The 23,787-nt window shown below is 41.4% G+C and overlaps 1 protein-coding gene across 7 annotated transcripts in view; it reads left to right on the top strand.

The window, feature by feature from the left end:
* The window catches only part of LOC121284866 (diacylglycerol kinase beta), a 695,944-nt gene that overhangs the window by 17,218 nt on the left and 654,939 nt on the right, over nt 1-23,787 (top strand). For 5 of the 7 annotated variants that reach the window (XM_041200700.1, XM_041200703.1, XM_041200704.1 and 2 more), the window contains exon 2: nt 20,855-20,888. The exons of the other annotated variants lie outside the window; for them this stretch is intronic. The gene's annotated coding sequence lies outside the window, so the exon portion shown is untranslated. The remainder of the gene's footprint in view (nt 1-20,854; nt 20,889-23,787) is intronic. 7 annotated transcript variants of the gene reach the window in all.

Below are 23,787 nucleotides of genomic sequence, written 5' to 3'. Positions count from 1 at the left end.
TTTGTACCTTACAGCACACTCTCAGATATGTAACCTTGTAAATTAAGTCCCATGCTCCTCCCGGCTTTTCAATAGGCCCCCCTTCTCCCAGTCGCACTAGGGCAAGTCTTTCCATGTCCTTTGAAAATCCCTTCACTTGAGTCTTCTGAGTATCCTCGAGCTGACTTACAGCTGCAAGGTTAGGTCTTTAAATCTCCAAATCCCATCACCCCGAATAGAAAATTGGTTCTCCTCAGTGTCTTATCTGGTGGCAAACACAAACTGCCTTTTCCTTTGCTTAGCAGTTTTTTTCAGTCTCCCTCTCCAGCTCTCTCGAGCCTGACAGCCAGAAAGACTAGTTGCCCCTCTTTTAGGCCAAGGTGTGAAAACTGGTACTTGATTTTCTGTAGCTTTCAGCCTTGCCTCTTTCCCAATGATAATCAAGGCCCATTCTGTTGAAGAGTCATACGGACTCGAAATGTTAACTATATTCCTCTCCGCAGATGCTGTCAGACCTGCTGAGTTTTTCCAGTATTTTTGTTTTTGACATGGGCCTGTGTCTTGGCAGAATTCATATGATCTCACCATTCTCCTTCCCAGACATTCTGCTTTACCTCAAAATTATAGAGGACAGTGTCTGATTAAGTGTCCCGTTCGTTTCGAATGGTATAAATGGGCACAGCACTGAGATCGACCAATGTGCTACTTTGCTTGGGTAAGGGTATTCATTAATTGCAAAATGTTACTAAGAAATAAATTTGGGCCCTCTCCCTTGTGTTATATCTCCCTCTTCCATAGCAAAATGTAGTAGGTTTAGGCAGATCAACACCTGCCATAATCTAATTGTGTGCTGAATGGAACGAGCATATCACAGCATTAATGATTCCATTTTTGCTAAATTAGTCATTTTGCACCAGGTACTGCATGGGCATTCCCTTTTTTTGACACTACACCATATTGTTCTGGTGAACACTAATAATTGAATTTATTTACAAGATTTATAATTACACAGTAACAAACAAACGAAACAAGAAACTGATAGCACAAGATCTTTTAAAACGTGCACAAACTGAGACATATCCACGTGGGTTTCAGTTGGTTATCCTGGATAACCAAGTCTGAGTCTGAATGTGCAGAATTTCTAGTTGATGCAAATCTCAAATTTAAAGATTCAGGATCAACATTTTGATCTCAGGATGGGACCTAATGATGTTGCAGTGTCTTTAGACCAAACAAAGCATTCCTGGTCACAGGTGCTAATCTTGAAATTTCCTTCACTTTCTCTTCCTTGAGAGCTGGCCTATGTTGGGGGTAAGCCATTGCAAATGATAGCTTTTCAATATTGCATACTGGTGAAGTAGACACACATGTCACTTCATGTCTTTTGGACAATGACTGGAGTTTAGAGGTTAAAATATCATTTCAGTTTTTAATAAATGACTTCTGATTTGATTAGTTTTAAGTCAAAAGGCTACTGAGACTCCAGCCAGATAACCCAATGGGATTCCTCGTGGTAGAGACCATCAGCTTCTCCCAGCGAGAACACTAAACACTCTTTTTAAAATTTGCAATACGTTTTCATATGGGAAAGTGCAATGATGTTATAGTTTGAAGGAAAATGATGCACTAATTCTATCATCGCTACAACTGCCCAACCTCCTTAGTCAAAAGAAAACATTATACACTCCAATGTCACATGGATTGATCAGTTAATTTTTTGCTAAATGCCCGTCAATTTATAATGGTGCATATTATAAAGTTATATTTAGTAGTTTAATAAATCTACATTTGCTAAGAAGCTCCCAAATAAACGAGGAGGGCATACTAAAGAATGTTGAGCAGAGAATTTAATAGAGGTGCTCAGTTATGAAGGGTATTACTGACTGAATTTTTTTTTATTCATGTGGGCATTGCTGGCTAGGCCAGCATTCATTGCCCATCCCTAATTGCCTTAAGTAAGGGTAAACTGTATCCATTGGTTGGAGGGTCAGTAACCAAAGGACATCAATTTGATGTGATTGGCAAAAGAACCTCAAGAGATGAGGAGAAATGCTTTTGTGCAGCAAGTTATGATGTGGAACTCACTGTCTGAAAGGGTGTTGAATACAGATTTAATAGTTTTTAAAAGAGAATTGGGTAGGTACTTGTAAGAGTAATTTTCAGAGCTGTGATTGAAGAGTAGAGAAGGGATTATTTGGATAGTTTTTTGAAGAGGTCTACTTCTGCGCTGTATGCTTCTAAGCCAAGTAATTTTATCATTGTGAACCTCTGTGAATGAATGATCCAGGTTAATTTAGTATAAGGCTGCTATCATCTGATATTTATCTTAATTACATTTATAGATTTATGGTGTATGTTTAAAAAATGATTTTGTTTGTAAAACACCATGAAAATCTTGATCTAGGCTGCACTCTTATCACATTTTTGAGGTTAGGAGGTAAACATGACCATTTTCGTTTATTTGATGTTAGCTCCCAGTATTTCTGCTTTATGAAAAAAAACATTAACCAGTAAGAGAACATATTCTGCGTGCAGAGGAAAAGTTTCATGTTTTCATGCATAAAAATGCTACAGGAGATAAGCTTTTTCATGATGAATTAAAATCAATATCATTTTTAGATATTAAACGTGCAGGTAAATTTCCTAAATGCCTGAAGATAAACATTTGTGCAACATTGAAGCTTGCATCAGTAAAAAGGTTGCTTATTAAAGAGCATTTGTTACAAGGTTTGTATGTATGGTATGTTGCATGGTTACTTTGTTAGGGGAGATAAGCATATTTTGATATAGTATTGTTTAGAATATATGAATACATGAATCATATACAATAAGCTCATACATGAGAAGACTGAATGAAGGCAGAAGTATGCAAAATGTAACTGACAAGTGAACAAAAGTACCTTCTGGCATATTGGCATTATCACTGGATTGTGCTTGGCCGTGTTATAAAAGCAGACCTAGGCCAGCAGGAGACCAATGCATCACAGTAGAGTGCAGAGAAACTTAGCTCATCTACTGAATTGTTTTCATACTGTTTGAACAAGGCTCAGACTCTTGTACTAAATGTGCGTTTTACATTGAAAATTTGATTTCAAAATTAAACAGCTGAAAATTCTGCGCTGAGGTGGTTGTTTTGATCCCTTTGTACATTGAAGGCGAATCTTTTGAAATTTAAAATTTGTAAGAACGCTAGTTTCAGTGCACTGGTTGGCACATTTGTATTAATCTCCTGTAAATGGTGTTTTAATAAACTTATTTATGTTTGATGCAAGCAACTCTAGTGTGGATGGGAATTTGAAGTAAAGTTACACAAAATGGCTCAAAAGAATCTTGAGCCTTTGCTGTTTAAAAAAGAATAAATTACTAACTACAGTAATTTGGTATTGTGAAAATAACATGCCTATCATTGTAGTTTTATCACTGAGACAATATTCTCCTAGATACTATGAATTCTCTCCCACCGATGCAATGAATCAGATTGCTGTTTCGAGCCTGACTCCAGGAACTTGTGTTTACAATGAGACCTGATATTTCTGCACAATTTCAGGACAGTTGAAGGTCCTGACTTTTGAATGAGTCAACAACTTGGATTTATATATAATCTTTCACATACTAAAATGCCACAAGGCTTTTTACATTAGTATAATCCAACCAAAATTGACACTGAACCAAAGAAGGAGATAATTAGACGGGATTAACTAAAGTTTTGTTCAAAGAGAGAAGTTACAAGGAGATTCTGAGATCAGTAGAGATAGTGGAGAGGGTTAGAGAGGGAGTTCCAATGCCTAGATCCTTGATGGCTAAATGTATGGCTGCCAGGTGGGATGAAGGAAGCTGGGGAAACGCAACAGGCCAGAATTAGAGAAACATAGAATTCTTGGAGAATTTTAGCGTTGGTGAAAGTCACCGAAATACTGAGGGCATGAAAGAATTCAAATATAAGGATGAAAATTGTAAATTTGAGAGACCGGGAGCCAATGTAAATCATTGAGTACATGGATAGTGGATGAGTGTGACTTAGTGTGGGCTGGGTTACAGGGAACAGAGTTTTAAATGAGTTGAAGTTTCTGGAAGGTGGGAAGCCAGCCGAAAGAGCATTGTGACAGTTGAACTTGGAAGTGAAAAGTGCATGGATGAGGGGTTTGGCAGTAGATGGGCTAAATCAAGAGCTTGATGTTACAGGGGTGAAAAGAGGCAGTCTTTTTGACTATGCAGTTCTGATGTTGGAAATTCAGCACAATATCCGGTAGGATACAGAAGTTGTGAACAGTCTGGGTTCAATCCCTTTTTTTCAATAAATAAATGTTTTAAAATTGTGCACTCTATTTCAGTTAGTTTGTGGCAGAAAATCACATTGTAGCCACCATCTGCAAAGAGATTGAGTGCTAAATTGGGCTATGTAGTGCTTGTTTTGTTTCGGGGTGCTCAGGCTTAAAATGAGGTCCAAGGTGTGTGTGTGTGCAAACCTCTGACAGGAAATACACAGACCTCAGTCTATTAAAGGGGTCTGAGCACGCCCACCTAACAATTGCTGGCAGTAGGTAGAGTAGCAAAATGATACAAATAAGTGTGCAATGCAGATTTGAAGCTACCGCTGCCATTTTTGAACTGTACACCCCAGCCAATGCCCTGTCTTAACCTCTCAAAGCTGAACACATGTTAAATGGACTCCCGCCAGTGCTATTTAAAGGGTTCATGACGTACTTGCAGTATAGTGGTCGCTGGATTATTTCTTATAGCTGGTGCAATTGTGTGCATTTTTGGAGCTTTCAGATACTTGGCTAAAGTTATAGGAATTGACTGAGTTTTGTGGTTGGAGTTTTTTCATCACTTAAAATATTGTAATGAAAGAAGTTGTATCCACACATAGATGGCCCGGCAGGGCTTTCTTTGGGAATTTACCGTGTATAACAGGACAAGCAGCTAGAAGAGTAGGAGGGAACTTGATAGGCAGCCATATCTGCTGAGGGTCAATTTCAGTGAAAACCAATGTGTGAGAAGATTTTTTACTTCACTAAAGAAATTGAGTGAAATCTATTTAATTGTTGCAACCACAACTGCATCTTCAAAGCAGGGTAAAAAGAGCATTGTTTGTGACTGTCAAGTGACAGTGGCCTTTAACTTTATATGTCTGATCCCTTTTGGGCTGTTGCTGGATATGAAAGCAGTGCTCTGTTCTATAAGGGAGTGTGCTAAGTCTGTGTACACAGGGAGAAACATATTCATCTCATTCCCTCTTGCTAAAGATGAGCAGGTGGAGTGAGCACAGGGTTTTGCATGGATTGCAGACTTACCCATGGTAGGCCATTTGCTGCACAAACGTTGCCTTGCAATCTTTTCATCTGAATTCTGCCATTTTCATTAACTAATAATCCCATCATAGGCAGCATATCATGCAGGCAAATGCACATTACCCTGGCAGCAGTTAATTCCTTCATTCTGTGGCCGTCCTCTATTCCACCTGTATTTAACCCACCATAGGAAGTCAAAGGCTGGCTACTGGGTGACCAAGGTTATTCCCTCGTAATATGGCTCATGACTCCAGTTAGGACCATGTGACAACAGGCCTGCTATGAGAACCATACTGCCACAAGGGATGTAACACATCATCCGTATCCTCTCTCAGTACTCTGAAGGCACCCTCTGGTAGACAGCTGAATGAGTATCAGGGTTTGTGGCAAAATACTGCATAAGGGAACGCCTGTTGCTGCCACTTATCAAGCGAGGATATGAGCAGCAGAAGCACAAAGAAGGGGAAGAGAGGTTGCAACATAGATGACTTATTTCTGCCTGGGCTCTGTGATCAAGTTATTCATGAATAATAACAGTATCCTCAACCACAGTTCTCTATTCACCAGCAGACCCGGCTCCTTACCTTTCCTCATTACTGTTAGCCTCGTCTTTTCAACAACCCCAACAAAGAGTGCCTGTTCAAATCCAATTTTATAAATTCATTCATTAAATAATGCACGCAGTATTAAACTGACACTCCTGTGCATTCTTTAATGCCTGTCTTCAATGAGCCTTTCTGTCCTCGGGTTCTTTCTGAGGGTGTTTCACCAGTGGCTGGTGCTTCTCCAGTGGCTGTAGCATGGGTGTGGAAGGCTGTTAACGTTAGAGGAGATTGCAGATGGCCTTTGAAGACAACTTTTGAGCAGCTCTGGGCCTAGAAGGAACTGGCATCAGACTATACCATCTCATCTGGGCTGGCAGACTGGTATCAAAGGCACTGGTGTTGTACAACACTGGTAGTAAGAATGCTGTTATCCCGAGAGAGAAAAGCAGGTTTGCGTACTGTCGAACCCATGTCACTATCCTGGGGCAGCATCTCGCAATTCTGCTGCTCTGTTGGATGATGCATTGATAGACGGCTGTGCTGCGCCAACAGTTGGTACTCAAAGCCATGGTGGCAGCAATATGAGCTTCTACTGCATCACTCTGATCTTAGGTGGAAGCTGTTTCTGCTGTGGTGTAAGTTGTAATATCATCCTTCAGACACTATATCGTTCTGGGTTCCACAGGTTTACTGTTGGAGATGGTCATCTTTTCCATGTCAAAAAGTCCTGTGCCAAGTTGGAGCTGATCTCCCTGCTCCTTGATGTTGTGCACAAGCTTTTGGCAGGGTTTACAATGTACCAAGCATTTGGCTGTTTACATCTATATCAGTATTGTTCTGCAGCCTGGCTCTTCAAAGCCATCAGTATGAAAGCAGGAAATGCTGGAAAAACTCATCAGGTCTGCCAGCATCAGTGGAGAGAGTGTTTTGCTTTCATTTTATCATTAAACTCACCATCTGACTCCTCTGGAGTGGAACCAGTGTACACCCTCGTTCTCCAGCAAGCTGGCACCTGCACTCTCCTCCCACCCTGGCTCCTGTGCACTTCTCAGTGTCGTATCATATGCAGATCCCTCCTATATCCCTAGCCTCTAAATTATAGGTGGTAAGATCAAGTGACAGTGTCTCTTTATGTTCACTGTCATCTTCCCCTTCCTCTTCTGACTGGGAAGGTTCCAGTTCTTGGATATCTGAAAAGGGACAAGATTGAGTTGTGTTAAGGGGAGAGGAGGAAGTCAGAAGTGCAAGCTTGCAGCATCTTCCAACTTCTGAGTGAGAAGAGATTGGGGCTTGGGGGAGAAGTAGTCTGAGAGAAAGTGGATTAGGTATGCAGATAATGCTCATCAATCTCTCCATCGTTGCCAATGCCCACAGCGTCAGCCCTTTCCCATGCAGGTCAACATGGTCCTCTCATTGGGCATCAAAACATGCTTGTTGTCCTCCTTTAGTCCTTTCGGCTGCCTCCTGTTAGGCACTACTTTCTCCTGCAAGAAAGAAGTAGTTGTGTCCATGATTGTTCTACAGTTAAGTTTGTGTGATGTAGCCGTCATGATTAAATAGCTGCCAATGTGTGCAAGCTGCGTTGTAGGTGCAAAACTTAAAATGGCGCTGAGCCTATGAAAGTGAGATAAACCATATGAATTGAAGGAACTGATGGAAATTGTGGGTGTAGTAAATTGAACAGTGGATTGAAGTTAGTCCTGCAGTAAGCATTATATGTCACTTGAAGATTTAGCTCAGTATCACCATGACAACTTGTCTCAGATTGTTAAATTCTTTCTGTTCTGTATCCATGTTCCTTAAGTTACATGCCTGGCATTAACCTCCACTGTAACTTCCCACTGCCTCTTGAGCATCTATCTGGGTGACCTCCTGCTCCTCTGCAGGTACAGGATGTGTCTCCTTCTCTCCGTGTCTTGCACCAAGACCTCCAGTAAGTTACGGGTGCATGGTCTTGAAAACCTTTTTTACAATTGGTCTTTAACTTTTTTGGGTCCTGAGGGGAGAATTGGGAGCTGGAGTGGACCTGGAAGAAATCTGGAGCACTGGCTTGGGGTCCAGGCTTGAGGCCTATTGCTCACCTGAGGAAAGAATTGGGAGCTGGAGTGAACCTGAGCATGCTGGAGTTTGAAAAAGTCGGGGTGGGAGCAGGGAACTCAAACTGTGATATCCAAGAAAGGCTGACTTGATTTGCTGGTGAGTATTGTTGCTGTGTTTCCATTTTTTCCAAAGTTAAGGAGTTAGTCTAAGCAGCTTGGAACTTAAATATTTTTAAGTCAAGGGTTAAGTAAAGCATTCAGTTTTCCTACATTTACGTGATTTCAACAGAAGGAGTGTAGCTAGTGAGTATTTCTGTTTTTTTAAATAGCAAGGTTTGGTTGTAGTATAGAAGAGCAATAGCAGTGAGATTTGATCGGAGAATAGACAGGTGTTTCTATGGCTGCAGACCTGAACCGGGGATGGTATGTTGCCTTCCTGATGCCAGGGTCAAAGATGTCACTGAACTGCTGCAGAACACCCCTAGGATCGGGTCAGGTGGGGTGAACAACCAGCAGTCTTGGCCCACATAGTACCAAAGACATATGTAGAAAGAGGAATGTGGTCTTGCAGTCAGAATTTGGGGAGCTAGATAGGAAGTTAGCAAGGTCCTGAAAAGTGATAATCTCACAATTACTCTTGGTACCATGCGTGAGTATAGAAATAGGAAGGTAAGGAAGATGAGTATGTGGCTGGAAAGCTGGTGCAGGAGGGAGGGCTTAAGATACCTGTGACATTTGGAGGAGAGTGGGAGAGAGGAGATGGAGAGAGGAGAGTGCGAGAGGAGGACCCTGGGACGGACAGTCTGCAACATCTGGAGGATCTAACCTATCTAGAGGATCTAGCATCTAGTCTATACTCAAGTAGGAGTAAGGGTAAGATAAAAGCAAGGATCTATATTCTATTCAGTCACTATTTCTGGGGAGCTCAGTCCCGTGATTTGCACATCCTGTGCTATATGGGAAATCCTAGATGCTCCTGGCAGTCTGGATGACCATGTGTGCAGGAGATGCCTCTGACTGGAGCAACTTGAGCTCTGGGCTTTGGAGCTTGAACGGTAGCTGGGAGCACCACGGTACATTCATGAGGCTGAGAGGTTCGTGTATAGCACGTTTCAAAATGTAGTACTTCGCGTAGCTTAAGGAAGTGCAAGCAGAAGGAAATGGGGATTGCTAAACAGAAGAAGGGGACCAGGTAGGCAGTGAGGGAATTCCCCCAGTGTATCGCACTCTCAAATCATTTTTCGACCTTGGAAAATGATGAGAGTGACAGTTCTTCCGTGGAGGCCAAGCAGAACCAAAGCTATGGCACTGTGGATGGTCCAGCTGCTCACGGTGGGAGGAAGAAGTGTGGAAGGGCAATAGTGGTAGAGGACCCATTATAAGGGGAGTAGACAGGTGCTTCTGCAGCCGTAGACGTGACTCCAGGATAGTATGTTGACTCCTGGATGCCAGGGTCGAAGATGTCATGGAACAGCTGCAGGACATTCTGAAGGGGGAGGGTGAACAGCCAGATGTCATGGTCCATGTTGGGACCAATGATATAGCAAGAAAGAGAAATGAGGTCCTGTAAGCAAACTTTAGAGAGTTGAGTAAGAAATTGAAAAGTGGACTTCAAAGGCTGGATTACTCTGGTGCCACGCAGTAATGAGTACAGGAAAAGAAGGATAGAGCAGATGAATGTGTGGTTGGAGAGATGGTGCAGGAAGGAGAGCTTTAAATTCCTGGGGTATTGGGATCGTTTCTGGAGGAGGTGGGACCTGTACAGGTTGGATGGGTTACATCTGAACAGGAACCAAATTAACATCCTCATGGGGAGGTTTGTTAATGCTGTTGGGATGGATTTAAACTAAATTGGCAAGGGGATGAGATCCTGAAAAGTAGTTCAGAGAGGAGAGAAGCTGAGATGGAATTAGAAGCTAAAACATGAGTAAATGAGTCTGAAAGGCAGAGGGAAAAATAGGCTAGATAAGAAAGAAGTGAGTTTAGCAAGGCTAAATGGAATATATTTTAATGCAAGGAGACTGAGGAATAAGACAGGCGAGCTGAGGGCACAGATAGACATGTGGGAGTATGATATCATAGCTATGACCGGGACTTGGCTAAACGGGCAGGATTGGCAGCTCAACATTCCTGGTTATAGGGCATTTAGACGAGATAGAGAGGGGGATAGATGAGGAGTGGGGGGGGTCACAAAATATTGATCAAGGAATCAATTTATAGCAGTGAGGACGGATGATACCCTGGAAGGATCAAATGAGGCCATATGGGTAAAAGTAAAAAAACACAAAAGGGGCAACAAACACGCTGTTGGGTGTGTACTTTTGGCTCTCAGGAAGAGATAGGGGATCAACTATGTAATCAAATTTCAGAGAAGCATAAGAATAGTAAGGCTGTAATAGTGGGGGATTTTAACTACCCAAATATTAACTGGGATAGTTTTAGTGTGCAAGGTAGGGATGGAGCAAAATGCTTAAGTTGCATCCGGGAGCACCTTTTTTTAGCATTTTTTTTTAGCTTTTTTATATAGAAAGGCCAATAAAGGAGGGGGCAATTCTGGACCTAATATTCGGAAATGAGCCTGGGCAGGTGGAAGGCAGGTCAGGAGGAGAGCATTTTGGAGATAGTGACCATAACTCAGATTTAGGATAGTTATGGAAAACGATAAGGTTGGGCCGGGAATAAAAGTTCTAAACTTGGGGGAAAGGCTAATTTTACTAAGATGAGAAATGATTTGGCCCAAGTGGACTGGGAACAGCTACTTGCAGATAAAACTGTCAGAGCGGGAGGCATTCAAGGAGAAAATAGTGAGAGTACAGGGCAAATATGTTCCTGTAAAGACAAAGAGGGGGATGTAAGTCTGAAGAACCCTGGATGTCAAAAGACATAACGGTTAAGATTAAGAAAAAAGAGAAGCTTATGGCAGATACCAAGGGCTCAGTAGAGCAGAGTCCTTATAGGAGTATAAAAATTACAGAGAGGAACTTAAAAAGGAAATTAGGAAAGCTAAGAGAATGCATGAGAAAGCATTGGTGGGTAGAATAAAGGAAAATCCAAAGGGGTTTTTTAAATATATAAAGAGCAAGAGAATAACTAGGGAAAGAGTAGGAACCATAGAGGTAATCTGTGTGTGGACCCAGAAGACTTTTTTTGTACAGTCCTCAATGAATACTTTGCATCCATCTTCACGATGGAAAAGGGCGACTTAGGTATAGACATCAGGGTGGTGGACTGTGAAAAATTAGAGGAAATTAACATAGAGAGGAAGTATTAGTGGATTTAGCGGCCTTAAAGTTGGATATATCCGCAAGCCTGGATGAGATGTATCCCAGGCTGTTGAGGGTGGCAAGGGAAGAGATATCGGTCCCTGGCAGTAATTTTCAAATTCTCTCTGGCCACAGGTGAGATGCCAGAGGACTGGAGGACTGTCAACGTTGTCCCATTATTTAAAAAAAGGGAGGAAGGGATAGACAGGCCAAACAGTCTAACCTTGGTGGTGGGGGCATTAGTAGAAAGAATCCTGAGAGACAGAATATATCTGCACTTGGAGAGAGACGGATTAATTGGGAATTGCCAGCATGGATTCATTAAGGGAAGGTCATGTTTGACGAATTTGATCGGATTTTTTGAGGAGGTAACCAGGAGTGTTGATGTGGTCTTCATAGACTTTATCAAGGCTTTTAGTAAGGTCCCTCATGGCAGACCGGTCAAGAAAGTAAGAGCCCATGGGATCCAAGGCAAAGTGGCATGTTGGATGCAAAATTGGCTGAGAGGCAGGAAGCAGAGGGTGATGGTAGAGGGGTGTTTCTGTGCCTGGAAGTCTGTTTCCAGTGGGGTTCCTCAGGACTCGATGCTGGGGCCCTTGCTGTTTGATTTAGACTTCAGTGTAGGGGGTATGATATCAAGAAGTTTGCAGATGACACGAAAATTGCTAGGGTGGTAAATAGTGAGGAGGATAGCCGTAAACTGCAGGAGGATATGAATGGACTGGTTAGGTGGGCAGAGCAGTGGCAAATGGAATTCAACCTGGAAAAGTGTGAGGTAATGCACCTGGGTAGAGTTAACAAGGCAAGGGATTACACAATGTATGGTAGGACCCTGGAAAGTACTGAAGATCAGAGGGATCTTGTGCATATCCCTGGAGGTAGCAGGGCAGGTAGATAAGGTGTTTTAAGAAGGCATATGGGATACCTGCCTTTATTAGCTGAGGCATAGAATATAAGAGCAAAAGAGGTTATGCTGGAACTGTTTAAATGCTTGTTAGGCCACAACTGGAGTACTGCGTGCATTTCTGGTCACAGTACAGGAAGGATGTGATTGCACGGGAGAGGGTGCAGAGGACATTTACCAGGATGCTGCCTGGGCTAGAGGGTCTGAGCTATGAGGAAAGATTGGATAGGCTGGGATTGTTTTCCTTGGAGCAGCAAAAGTTGAGAGGGGACCTAATAGGGATGTATAAGATTATGAGGGGCATAGATAAGGTGGATAGGAAGGCACTTTTTCCATTAGTAGAAGAGTCAATAACCAGGGGGTATAGATTTAAGGTAAGAAGTAGAAGGCTAAGAGGGGAGTTGAGGAGAAATTTTTTTCACCCAGAGGGTGGTGGGAGTCTGGAACTCTCTGCCTGAAGGATAGTTGAGTCAGAAACTCTCGTAACATTTAAGAAGTATTTAGATATTCACTTGCATTGCCATAGCCTCCAGGGCTATGGGCCAAGTGTTTGAAAATGGAATTAATGTAGTCAGATCTTTGACCGGCATAGACACGATGGGTCGAATGGTCTCCTTCTCTACTGTAAACGTCCGAGTCTAATGGAACCAGCTCAGAGGAGAATGGGACCTGTACAGGCTGGACGGGTTCAACCTAAACAGAGCCAGGACCAATTTCCTTATAGGACAATTTGCTAGTGATATTTGGAGGTTTAAAGTAACTGTGGGAGCCAGGAGATGATATTAGAGAGGAATACCAAGATGTACAGAATATTGGGAGAGACATAGCATTAGAATACACAATGGTACCCTGTTGGTTGAGTGCAGATTAAGTCTAAATTGGGGTTACTGTGCCTGTATGTGAATGTGTGGAGTGTGGCCTACAAGATTGGTGAGTTACAGGTGCGGATAGCTATCTGAAATATGATACTGTGGCTATAATGGAGATCTGTAACTCAAAGAAGAATAGGACTGGGTATTAAATATTGCTGGATACAAGGTGTTTAGGATAGATTGGAGAGGGAGGGGCAGCAGTATTGGTTAAGAAGAATATTGCAGTGCTGAAGAAAGATTATGTCCCAGGGGTCAAATAGAATCTATTTTGCTAGAGCCAAGGAATAAAAAAGGCATAATTATGTACGAGCGCACAAATTAGGAGCAGGAGTTGGCCATTCGACCCCTTGAGCCTGCTCCGCCATTTGAAAAGATCACGATTGATCAGATTGTGGCCTCAACTCCACTTTCCTGTTTACCCCCTATACCTCTTGTCAATCAAAAATCTACCTAAGTCAGCCTTAAAAATATTCAGTGACCCAGCATCCACTGCTCTCTAGGGAAGAGAATTCCACAGACTAGTGACCCTCAAAGAGAAAAAAAAATTCTCATCTCAGTCTTAAATATGAGATTCCTTATTTGTAAACTGTGTTCCTGAGTTTCTAGTCTTTCCCAACAACAGGAAACATCCTCTCAGCATCCACTCTGTCAAGTTCCCTCAGGATCTTTTATGTTTCAATAAGATCACCTCTGAATTCTTCTAAACTCCAATGGATACAGGCCCAACCTGCCTAACCTTTCATCATAAGATAACCCCTTCATCCCAAAAATCAGTGGGTGAGCCTTCTCTGACCTAATGTAATTATATCCTTTCTTAATTAAGAAGACCAAAATTGTACAGAGCACTCCAGATGTGACCTCACCAAAGAAAGCCCTGTAAAATGTAGCAAAACTTCCCTACTTTTATGTTCAATTCCCCTTGCAATAAATGATAACATCCCAATTGCCTACTTACTATACCTTTTTGTGATTTGTGGACTAGAACATCCAGATCCCTTCATACCGTATAGTTCTGAAACTTTCTCTCTTTAAATAATATGCTGCTTTTTATTCTTCCTGCCAAAGTGGATAAGTTCACATTTTCCCACATTATACTCCATCTGCCAATTTTTTTTGTCCATTTACTTAATCTATCTATATCCTTTTGCAGGCTCCTTATCTCCTTTTCACAACTTACTTTCGTACCAATCTTTGTATCACCAGCATATTTAGCAACCATACATTTGGTCTCTTCATCCAAGCATTGATATAAATTGTAAATAGTTGAGGCCCCATCACTGATTCCTGCAGCATTCCACTTGTCACAGCTTGCCAATCTGAAAAAGATTAATTTATTCCTGTTCTATGCTTCCTGTTAGCTAACCAATCCTCTATCCATGCTAATATGTTACCCCCTACACCATGAGCTCTTATTTTATGTAGTAGCATTTGTTGTGGCATCTTCTCAAATGCCTTTTGGAAATCCAGGTACACCACATCTACAGGTTCCCCTTTATCCACATTGCTTGTTACCTCCTTAAAGAACTCTAATAAATTTGTCAAACACTTCCTTTCACAAAACCATGTTGAATCTACCTGATTGCCTAAAGATTTTCTAGGTGCCCTGCTAATAACTTCCTTAATAATAGATTTTAGCATTTTTCCTATGACAGATGTTAGGCTAACTGGCCTGTAATTTCCTGCTTTCTGTCTCCCTACTTTCTTGAATAGAGGAGCTACTTTTGCTATTTTCTAATCTGAATGCACCTTTCCAGAATCTAGGGAATTTTGGATAATTATAACCAATGCATCTACTATCTCTGCAGCCATTTCTTTTAAGACCCTAGGATGCAGGCCATCAGGTCTTGGGGACTTTCAGCCTTGAGTTCTAATAGTTTTGTCTGTACTCTTTCCTTGGAGGTTGTTTTAAGTTCTTCCCCTCCCTTTCACCCCTTGATTTTCAAATATTTCTGGGATGCTTTGTGTTTTCTACAGTGAAGACATGCAACATATCCGTTCAACACTTTTTTTACCATTTTCTTATTTCCCATTGTTAATTCCTCATTGTCACTCTCTGGAGGACCAAGACTCACTTAAATAGTTATAAATGCTCTTACAATTTGTTATTAAATTTCTCTTTTAGCCATTCTTTGCTGGTATCCAAATTCTGTCCCATCTTCTGACCTAACACTAATATTTGCAGTATTTTATACTTTTTCAATTTGATACTATCTTTAATTCAATTAGTTAGCCATGGATGGTGTATCCTTCTCCTAGAGTCTTTCTTTCTCACTGGGATGCATTTTTGCTGAGTGTTATGAAATATCTCCTTAAGTGTCTGCCATTGCATTTCTACCAACCTACTCTTTAACCTAATTTCCCAGTTTGCTTTAGCCAGCTGTTTTTATACCTTGCTATTATTTAAGTTTAAAACACTCGTCTTAGACCCGCTCTTGTCTCTGTCAAAATGAAATGAAATTATATCATGATCATTGTTACCTAGAGGCTCCTTTGCTGTGAGATCATTAATTGATCTTGTCTCATTGCATATTACAAGGTCTAGAATAGCCTACTCTCTGGTTGGCTCTCGAATGTGTTGCTGTAAGAAATTGTCCTGAAAACACTCAAAAGAACACATCTTCCAGGCTACCTTTGCCAATCTGATTCACCCAATCTATTTGTAGATTAAAGTCACTTGTGATTATCGCCATCCCTTTCTTACAAGCCCCTATTATTTCTTCCTGTAAACCCCTTTCTAAGTGTGGTTACTGTTTGGGGCCCTATAAACTCCTTCCGCAAGTGAATTCTTACCATTGCTATTTCTTATCTCTATCCAAACTGATACTACTTCTTGGTTTTTAGAACTAAGGTCTTCTCTCACTATTGTACTGATGTCATCCTTCAGAGCTATCCTGCCACCTTTTTCTAGTTTCCTGTCCTTCTTAAACATCAAGTACCCTTGAATATTCAGGTCCCAGCTTTGGTCACTTTGTGCCACGTCTCTGTAATGGCTGTTAGGTCATTCATATTTATTTCTAAGTGAGCTGATAATTCATCCATTTTGTTACGAATGCTATGTGCATTCAGATACAGAACCTTTAGTTATGTCTTTTTACTATTCTTTTTCAAACTCTGGCCTTATCTGCTGTCGCACTGTTCAGTTTGTATGCTCCATCCTTTCCCGCCTAGATCTTGGTGCACAGGACACAATTTCAAAATTTACATATGATACAAAACTTGGAAGTATTGTGAACTATGAGGGGGATAGTATAGGACTTCAAAAGGACACAGGTTGGAAAGGGGGGGAAATGATGGATGAAATTTAATGCAGAGGAGGGTGAAGTGATTCATTTTTATAGAAAGAATGCAGTTAGTCAATATAAAATAAATAAAGGGTACAATTCTAAAGTGGGTGCTAGAGCAGAGGGATGTGAATGTATATATGCATAAATCATTGAAGGTAGTAAATAAAAGTACAGTATCCTAGGTATAATTAATAGAGGCAAAGAGTTCAAAAGCAAGGAAGTTATGTTAAACATATATGGAACACTGATTAGGTCTCAACTGGACTACTGTGTCCTGTTCTGGGCATCACACTTTAGGAAAGATGTGAAGGCATTAGAGAGGGTGCAGAAAAGACTCATGAGAATGATTCCAAGGATGAGGAACTTCAGTTACATGGATAGATTGGAGAAGCTGGGGCTGCTTTCCTTGGAGAATAGAAGGTGAGAGGGGATTTAAAAAGAGGTATTCAAAATCATGAGGGGCCAGGATAGAGTAGATAGAGAGAAATTGTTCCCATTGGTGGAAGGATCCAGAACCAGAGGGCACAGATTTAAGGTAATTGGCAAGAGATCTGGAGATGGCAAAGGTGGAAATTGTTCAGCCTTTTCTCTTGCCTAGCGTATGTTGTCTAGGTCGCACCACCGTAGTGGAGTGCGCTAAGGACTCAGACTTGAGACATTTGCAGTTTGGTGTTCAGTCAGGCTGCTGTTGTTCTACACTCTCGTGCATTGATTTCAGCTTCCAAGTGACAGATTATTGGTCATTATGGAGTCTAAATATGTGAAGCTATTAACAACTTCCAGTGTCACAATGTCAGTGCTGGTAGATGGCAGTATGACAACATTCTGGATCATGACCCTTGTGTTCCTGATGCTGATATTCAAACCAGACTCGAAAGACATGAGAGATTCTGTCCATTTGCTGCCGCAAATGTTCCTGCAATATAGAATGTTAGTGCATCATTTTCGGCGTAGAATGCTCTGATGAGGACTTGGCACAGCTTTTGTCTTGGATCTTCGGCAAGCAAGACTGTGAACAACTTTCCATCGGTTCTGAAGTAGATGACTTGAAGGCTTATGACAGTGTGCCAGAACAGATCCCTGTTTGATCCCTCTGCAGATCTCAAAAGGGTCCTGATGTTGCCCCGTCATAGCTCGCCTTTGCCATCATCTTGTCACAGAAAGAGGAGATCACATTGAGCAGCTTTGGCAGTCAACCGGTTTTCTCCAGCATCTTTAAATAGACTGCCTCTGCTCACATGGTTGAATGCCTTGGTGAGATTTACTTTGATCTACTTTGTTCATTTCACTTGCAGCTGCTTATCTGAAAAGATCATGTCAAATTATAGATCTTCCAGTTTTGAAACTACAATAGGATTCTGGGTAGCTGCATTCAATTAAATGTGCAGTCTGACAAGAACAATATGGACAAGTACTTTTCCCACACAACAGAGAGAAGCCTTGATAGTTGCAGTTGCTGCGGTTGTTCTTGTACAGGGTCATCATGTTTGCATCACCTGTATCCTGGTGCACTGCACTCTCCCTCCAGCAGAGGCAGTGAAGTTTGTGCAGATGCTTCAGAAGTGCTGATTTCCCATGTTTGATGCGTTCAGGTGGTATGACATCAGCACCTGGAGCTTTGCCCATGACAAGTGAGTCAATAGCTCCGCTAAGCTCCTCCACTGTGGGTTTGATATCCACCTCTGCCATGACAGGCAGGCTTTTTATCATGTCTCGAGCTTCCTTGTAACAGTGTTCTCACGAGAGTACATTCCAGGTATGTTCCACTCATCTCTCCAACTGTTTTATTACAGTCGGTGATGACCTCTTCTGTCTTTGTCTTCAATGGAGCCATTTTTTTGTCTTTTTGATCCCTTCATACTTATCCCTGACATTCCCTGTGTCGAAGGACTTCTGGATATTCTGGATATTCTGGTATTTGTTGACACCCAGAAGTCTGTTTGACTTTACTTTGAGCAGTTCTTTGTAGATTCAGGGTTTTCTTGATTGGACTCGCTTGTGATTAATGATAGCGGACTGCTTGGCTTCAATGACAGGTTCCATCATAGTAATGATGGCGTTGAATTATCAACATTTTTCTGCTCACGCTTCTATGCTCATACTGCATGCCTGAGGATAAAACCACCTTTGAGTTTTTCAATCTTATTCAGGGCTGCGAGGGACCTAGTTTCTGTGTGTCGCCACAAGGAGGCATAGTTGAGGACTTGTCGATTTGAAGAAGCTATATGTACTGACCGGGAAAGGCGTGCATATTTGGTGCGCTCTTTCGTATTGTTGCTTTCCAGCAGTGTGGGCTGAAAATGAGAAGCACACTAGTACACTGCGTGCGAACTTTCTTCACCCACATGCTGGATGCATTGCATTAACCTGTTGGATACACCTTTTATTGCAATGCCCAAAAATACATCATAACTGAAGTAAAATCTTCTACAAATTCAGTGAACCCTCTATTTGTCTGTATTCTGTGCTGAGATGCATAGTCAATGATTCTGTATGCCCTCTTTTCAATTTCCAAGGATGAAAACCAGGTCCAGCTCCCAACATCTAAATGGGCCATGGTTAAGCATATAACCGTTTAAATCGGGCTAATAGCACTAACTGTGTGAGACGATGAAGCATGCCAGCTCTTTTGGGAAGGAACTGGTGCACAGTGAGTCGTTTGCATCTCATAAGGGTGCAGTTACTCATTATGTTACTGAAGCTTTTCATCTTGTATTTATCAGGACAAAAGCAAGAATGCCAAATTTCAAACGACCATGACAATTTATACCACAGGAGAATTGTTGTGATTGTTTGAAATTTAGCATTCTTACATTTACCCTGATGACTGCAAGACAAAAAGATTCAACAACATGTCTCTCTTTTCAGCAGTAGTTAAGTTCTGTACTATCAAGCTTCTGTTGCTCATTATGCTTGGTCACCTTGAAGTGGTATTGGCTACATGTTACATTCTTTGTAGTATTCTCCTCTTGCTCTGGCTAATGATTTAGGAGTTACTCTTTGAATAAAACACTGGTACTTCTACTAATGTTTTGGAACTGTGATGTTTGGGAATGTAGGATTCCAGCATGCATATGTGTACATTTAATGCTGACACTGTGTGGCATAAGTACTCCATTTGTCAGCAGCAACAGTCTGCCATTTTTTTTAAAGCGTAAAAATGAGTTGTAGCATAGAAATCAATGTTGCTGGAATCTGAAATGATTGTGTAAACAATATATTTAAATATAAAGCACTTTAGACAGAGAAAAATATTTCTTCACATTACACACAATTATATATTTATTTTATTTACACAATTTTGGTACCCTGCTATATGAACTGATTTTATTCCCTTGTTTATGCTGTATCGTAGGACATTCTGTTGACCATCAGTAAAGAAATGCTTCCTTTACATGTCTCTTTGAAGGGAAGTAATGTTCTTATCACTATAATCAGGAATGGTGCAGAGCAGTGGCTGAGTGTGGTAGAATAAAACCCAAGGACATGTTGACTCATTCTATTGGAGTTTATAAATGCTGATGACAAGTCTGGCACACATCCAAGTAAAATGTTTCTACCATGCTGAGACTAAAGAGGACTAGAGGAGAAAATGCAACAAAAGAGCCTTCCTTGCCTCAATTTTGGAATAAAACTGATGCTATGGACAGGGTGAGAGAGGAGTACTGAAATCCCTGTTCCCTTCTCTACTGTCTGTAATCAGTAAGCTTTTGAAAGGAGGGTGTGTGTTTCCTAACCTCTGGTGTATGAATAATTTGAATGACCGGGTGCGAGCTTCTTGTGGTTTAAATAAAGAGGATTGTTTATTCACATGCTCACCCCAAAATCTAACTCTATGGCACTCACTCAAAGTCACACATACGAACACACTCGAGAAAGTACTTTTGAAGAGAGTGGTGTACTTTTACAAGTTATAAACAAAAGGAACAGCTCATACTTCATGTAATTGTCCTGCTTGGAAAAGATGCAAGCCTGATGGAAAAGACATCTTCACTCCTGAAATGCTGTTATGGTAAGTTGAACTGCCGGAGTTGCATGTTGAAGTGGTTTTCAGGATTCCCTCGAAGAGATATGCTTTCTGTGGGTCACAAACTTAGTTGTTTTGTAGTCTTGTAACCAGGTCAGTTGCTGTATTGGTGGACCTGAAAAGGAACAGGTTTGGAGACCTTGTGATGTTATAGTCTCCAGTTCTTAAGGCACAGGTGTTACTGCCCTTTCTGCTACTGCTGTGTCTTTCTGCAAATAAAATCTAAAGATTGAAAGGGCAGTCAATATGGCTGCCCTATCATGTGGCATATTTTAATACCAGGAGTCTGGCAACAGCTAATAGATTAATCAAGTAAGAAATTAGACAAGCCCAGTTGTGATTTCTCATTAACAATTTTGATCGAAGCTGCTGGTTAAAATGAATCTGAGATTTTTGTTCCTCAGCGGAATGAGCTGTAGAATTTTTGGAGTTATGCAAATACCATTTTGTGAAGTTTGGTATTATTCTCCATGCACCCATTAAGATGATAACTGCTCAACACACAACCTGTCTTTTTTAATACCAATTCTTTGGTCTGTACTGAGTACAGTCTTGGGCTGCATTTGAGTGGTTCAGTTGGAGCTTGGTGAGTGAGGGAGTTCGGTGAAGAAGGAAGGAAGGTTATCTTTCCATTTTCTACCTTTCCACAGAAAGAAGAGCAGCGACCTTGGTAAGAAGAACTTGGTGAGTATTCCTACTGTCCTTGATATTCTGTAAACTAGAGAAAGTAAAAGGAATAATTTAAGGGTAAGTCATGGCTGGGCAGCTCGGTCATGCAGAATGCTCCTCCTTTGGGATGTCAGGGACACTTCCTGCACCCATGGTCGCCATGGACACTAGTATCTCCAACTGCAGCTACTTGTATGGACACTAGTATCTCCAACTGCAGCTACTTGAAATCTGTTTTTCAGATCTGGAGCAATGGCTGGAGTCACTGTGGAGCATCCGCAGGGCTGAGATCTTCATGGATAGCATGTACAATGAGGTGGTCACACCGCGGGTGAAGAGTGCATAGGTAGTAAGGGACTGGGTGACCATCAAACGGAGTAAAGGCACTAGGCAGGTAGTGCAGGAGCCCCCTGGGTCTAACTCCCTTTCTAACAGATTTTCCGTTTTGGATACTCTGGGAGAGATGGTTTCTCAGGGGAATGCAGCAAGAGCCAAGTCCGTGGCACCTTGAGTGGCTCAGATGCACAGAGGGTAAGAATAGTGTTGGGGGATAATATGGCAAGGGGAACAGATAGACATTTCTGTGGCTGCAGACGTGACACCAGGTTGGTATGTTGCCTTCTTGGTGCCAGGGTCAAGGATGTCACTGAGCAGCTGCAGGACATTCTGAAGGGGGATGGTGAACAGCCAGAGGTCATGGACCATATCAGTACCAACAACATTGTTGAAAAGAGGGATGAAGTCCTGCAAGTGGAATATAGGGAGCTAGGGAATAAATTAAAAAGCAGGATCTCAAAGCTAGTAATCTGGGATTATTGCCAGTGCTACGTGCTAGTGAGATCAGGAATAGACCAGATGAATGTGTGGCTGGAGGGATTGTGTAGCAGGGAGGGATTTAGATTCCTGAGGCACTGGGATCGATTCAAATCTGGGACCAATATCCTCGCGGGGGTATTTGCTAGTACTGTGGAGGAGGGTTTAAACTAGATTGGCTGGGGGATGGGAACCTGAGTGGGGAGACACAGAGGGAAATAAAGATAGGAATGAAAGACAGAAAAGGAGGAAGCAAAAGTGGAAAGCAGAGGAAATAAGGGCTGGCAGCAAATGGGGCCATAGTACAAAAAAAAATCTAAAAATGTTAAAAAGACAAGTCGAAAGAACTGTATCTGAATGTGTGGAGCATTCGCAATAAGGTAGATGAATAACAGCGCAAATAGATGTAAATGGGTATGATATGATTGTGATTACAGAGACATGGCTGCAAGGTGACCAAGGCTGGGAACTGAATATCCAAGGGTACTCGATATTTAGGATGGACAGGCAAAAAGGCAAAGGTGGTGGTATAGCGTTGTTAGTTAAGGATGAAATTGGTGCACTAGTGACAGAGGATATTGGCTCAGAAAATGCAGACGTAGAATCAGTCTGGGTGGAGCTAAGAAGCAACAAGAGGCAGAAACCATCAGTGGGAGTTATCTATAGGCCTCCTAACAGTGGTGGTAAGGTAGGGGATGTTATTGAACAGGAAATTAGAGATGCATGTCACAAGGGTGACTTTAATCTATATATAAACTGGGCAAACCAAATTATCAATAATACTGTGGTGGGTGAATTCCTGGAGTGTGTACGAAATGTTGTTTTTATTTAAACCAGTACAACAAAGAACCAACTAGGGAACAGAATATTCTAGATTTGGTTTTGTGCAAAGAGAAGGGATTAATTAGTCTTTTCGTGTGGGGTCCTTTGGGGAACAGTGACCATAACATGATAGAATTCTTCCAACAGTTGGAAAATTAAATAGCCCAATCCAAAACAAGGGTCCTAAGGAAATGATGAAAGTATGAGGTGTGCGTTGGCTTAGATCGGTGAACTTAATTAAAAGGCATGAAGGTTGATAGACAATGGCTAATATTTAAGGAACAAAAGTATGCATTGCAACAGTTACACATTCCTTTCTGGCGCACAAACACAATGGGAAAATTGGCCCAACCATGGCTAACGAGAAATTGAGGATAATATTAGATTCAAGAAGAGTCATATGAAGTTGCTAGAAAAAGTAGCAAGCCTGAGGATTGGAAGCAGTTTAAAATTTGGCAAAGGTGGACCAAAGGATTGATTAAGAGCGGAAAAATAGAGTATGTGAGTAAACTTGCATATGTAAGAAGAAAAAGATTGGTGAAGACAACTATAGGTCCCTTACAGTTTGAAACAGGAGAATTTATAATGGAGAACAAGAAAATTGCAGAGCAATTAAACACGGAGGAAGACACAAAAAGAAGTTCCCAGAAATAATAGGGAATTGAGAGTCCTAGTGCAAAGGAGGAATTGGTATTACTAAAAAAAACAGGGCTGGAGAAATTAATGGAACTGAAAGCCGATAAAATCCCCAGGGCCTGATAATCAACATCCCAGGGTATTAAAGGAGGTGGCCATGGAAATAGTGGACTTGTCACCTTCCGAAATTTTGTAGATTCTGGAATAGTCCCAGCAGATTGCAAAGTGGCAAATGTAACCCCACTATTTAAAAAGGAGGGAGAGAAAAAAACATGGAATTACAGGCCGGTTAGCTTAACATCAGTATTAAGGAAAATGCTAGAGTATTTTATAAAGGATGTGATATTAGGACACTTAGAAAATATCAATGGGGTTAGATAAAGTCAACATGGATTTATGAAAGGGAAATCATGTTTGACAAACCCGCTGGAGTTTTTTGAGGACATAACTAGCAGAATAGATAAGGGAGAACCAGTGGATGTGGTATATTTGGATTTTCAGAAAGCTTTTGATAAAGTCCCACATAAGAGGTTAGTGTGCAAATTAAAGCACATGGGATTGGGGGTAGTAAATTGGCATGGATTGAGAATCCATTAGCAGACAGGAAATGGAGAGTAGGAATAAACGGGTCTTTTCATGAGTG

Source organism: Carcharodon carcharias, chromosome 12 (assembly GCF_017639515.1).
Source record: "Carcharodon carcharias isolate sCarCar2 chromosome 12, sCarCar2.pri, whole genome shotgun sequence".
Classification (NCBI taxonomy): domain Eukaryota; kingdom Metazoa; phylum Chordata; class Chondrichthyes; order Lamniformes; family Lamnidae; genus Carcharodon; species Carcharodon carcharias.
Note: the sequence above shows the minus strand (reverse complement) of the source record. Positions and strands in the feature narration are given on the sequence as shown.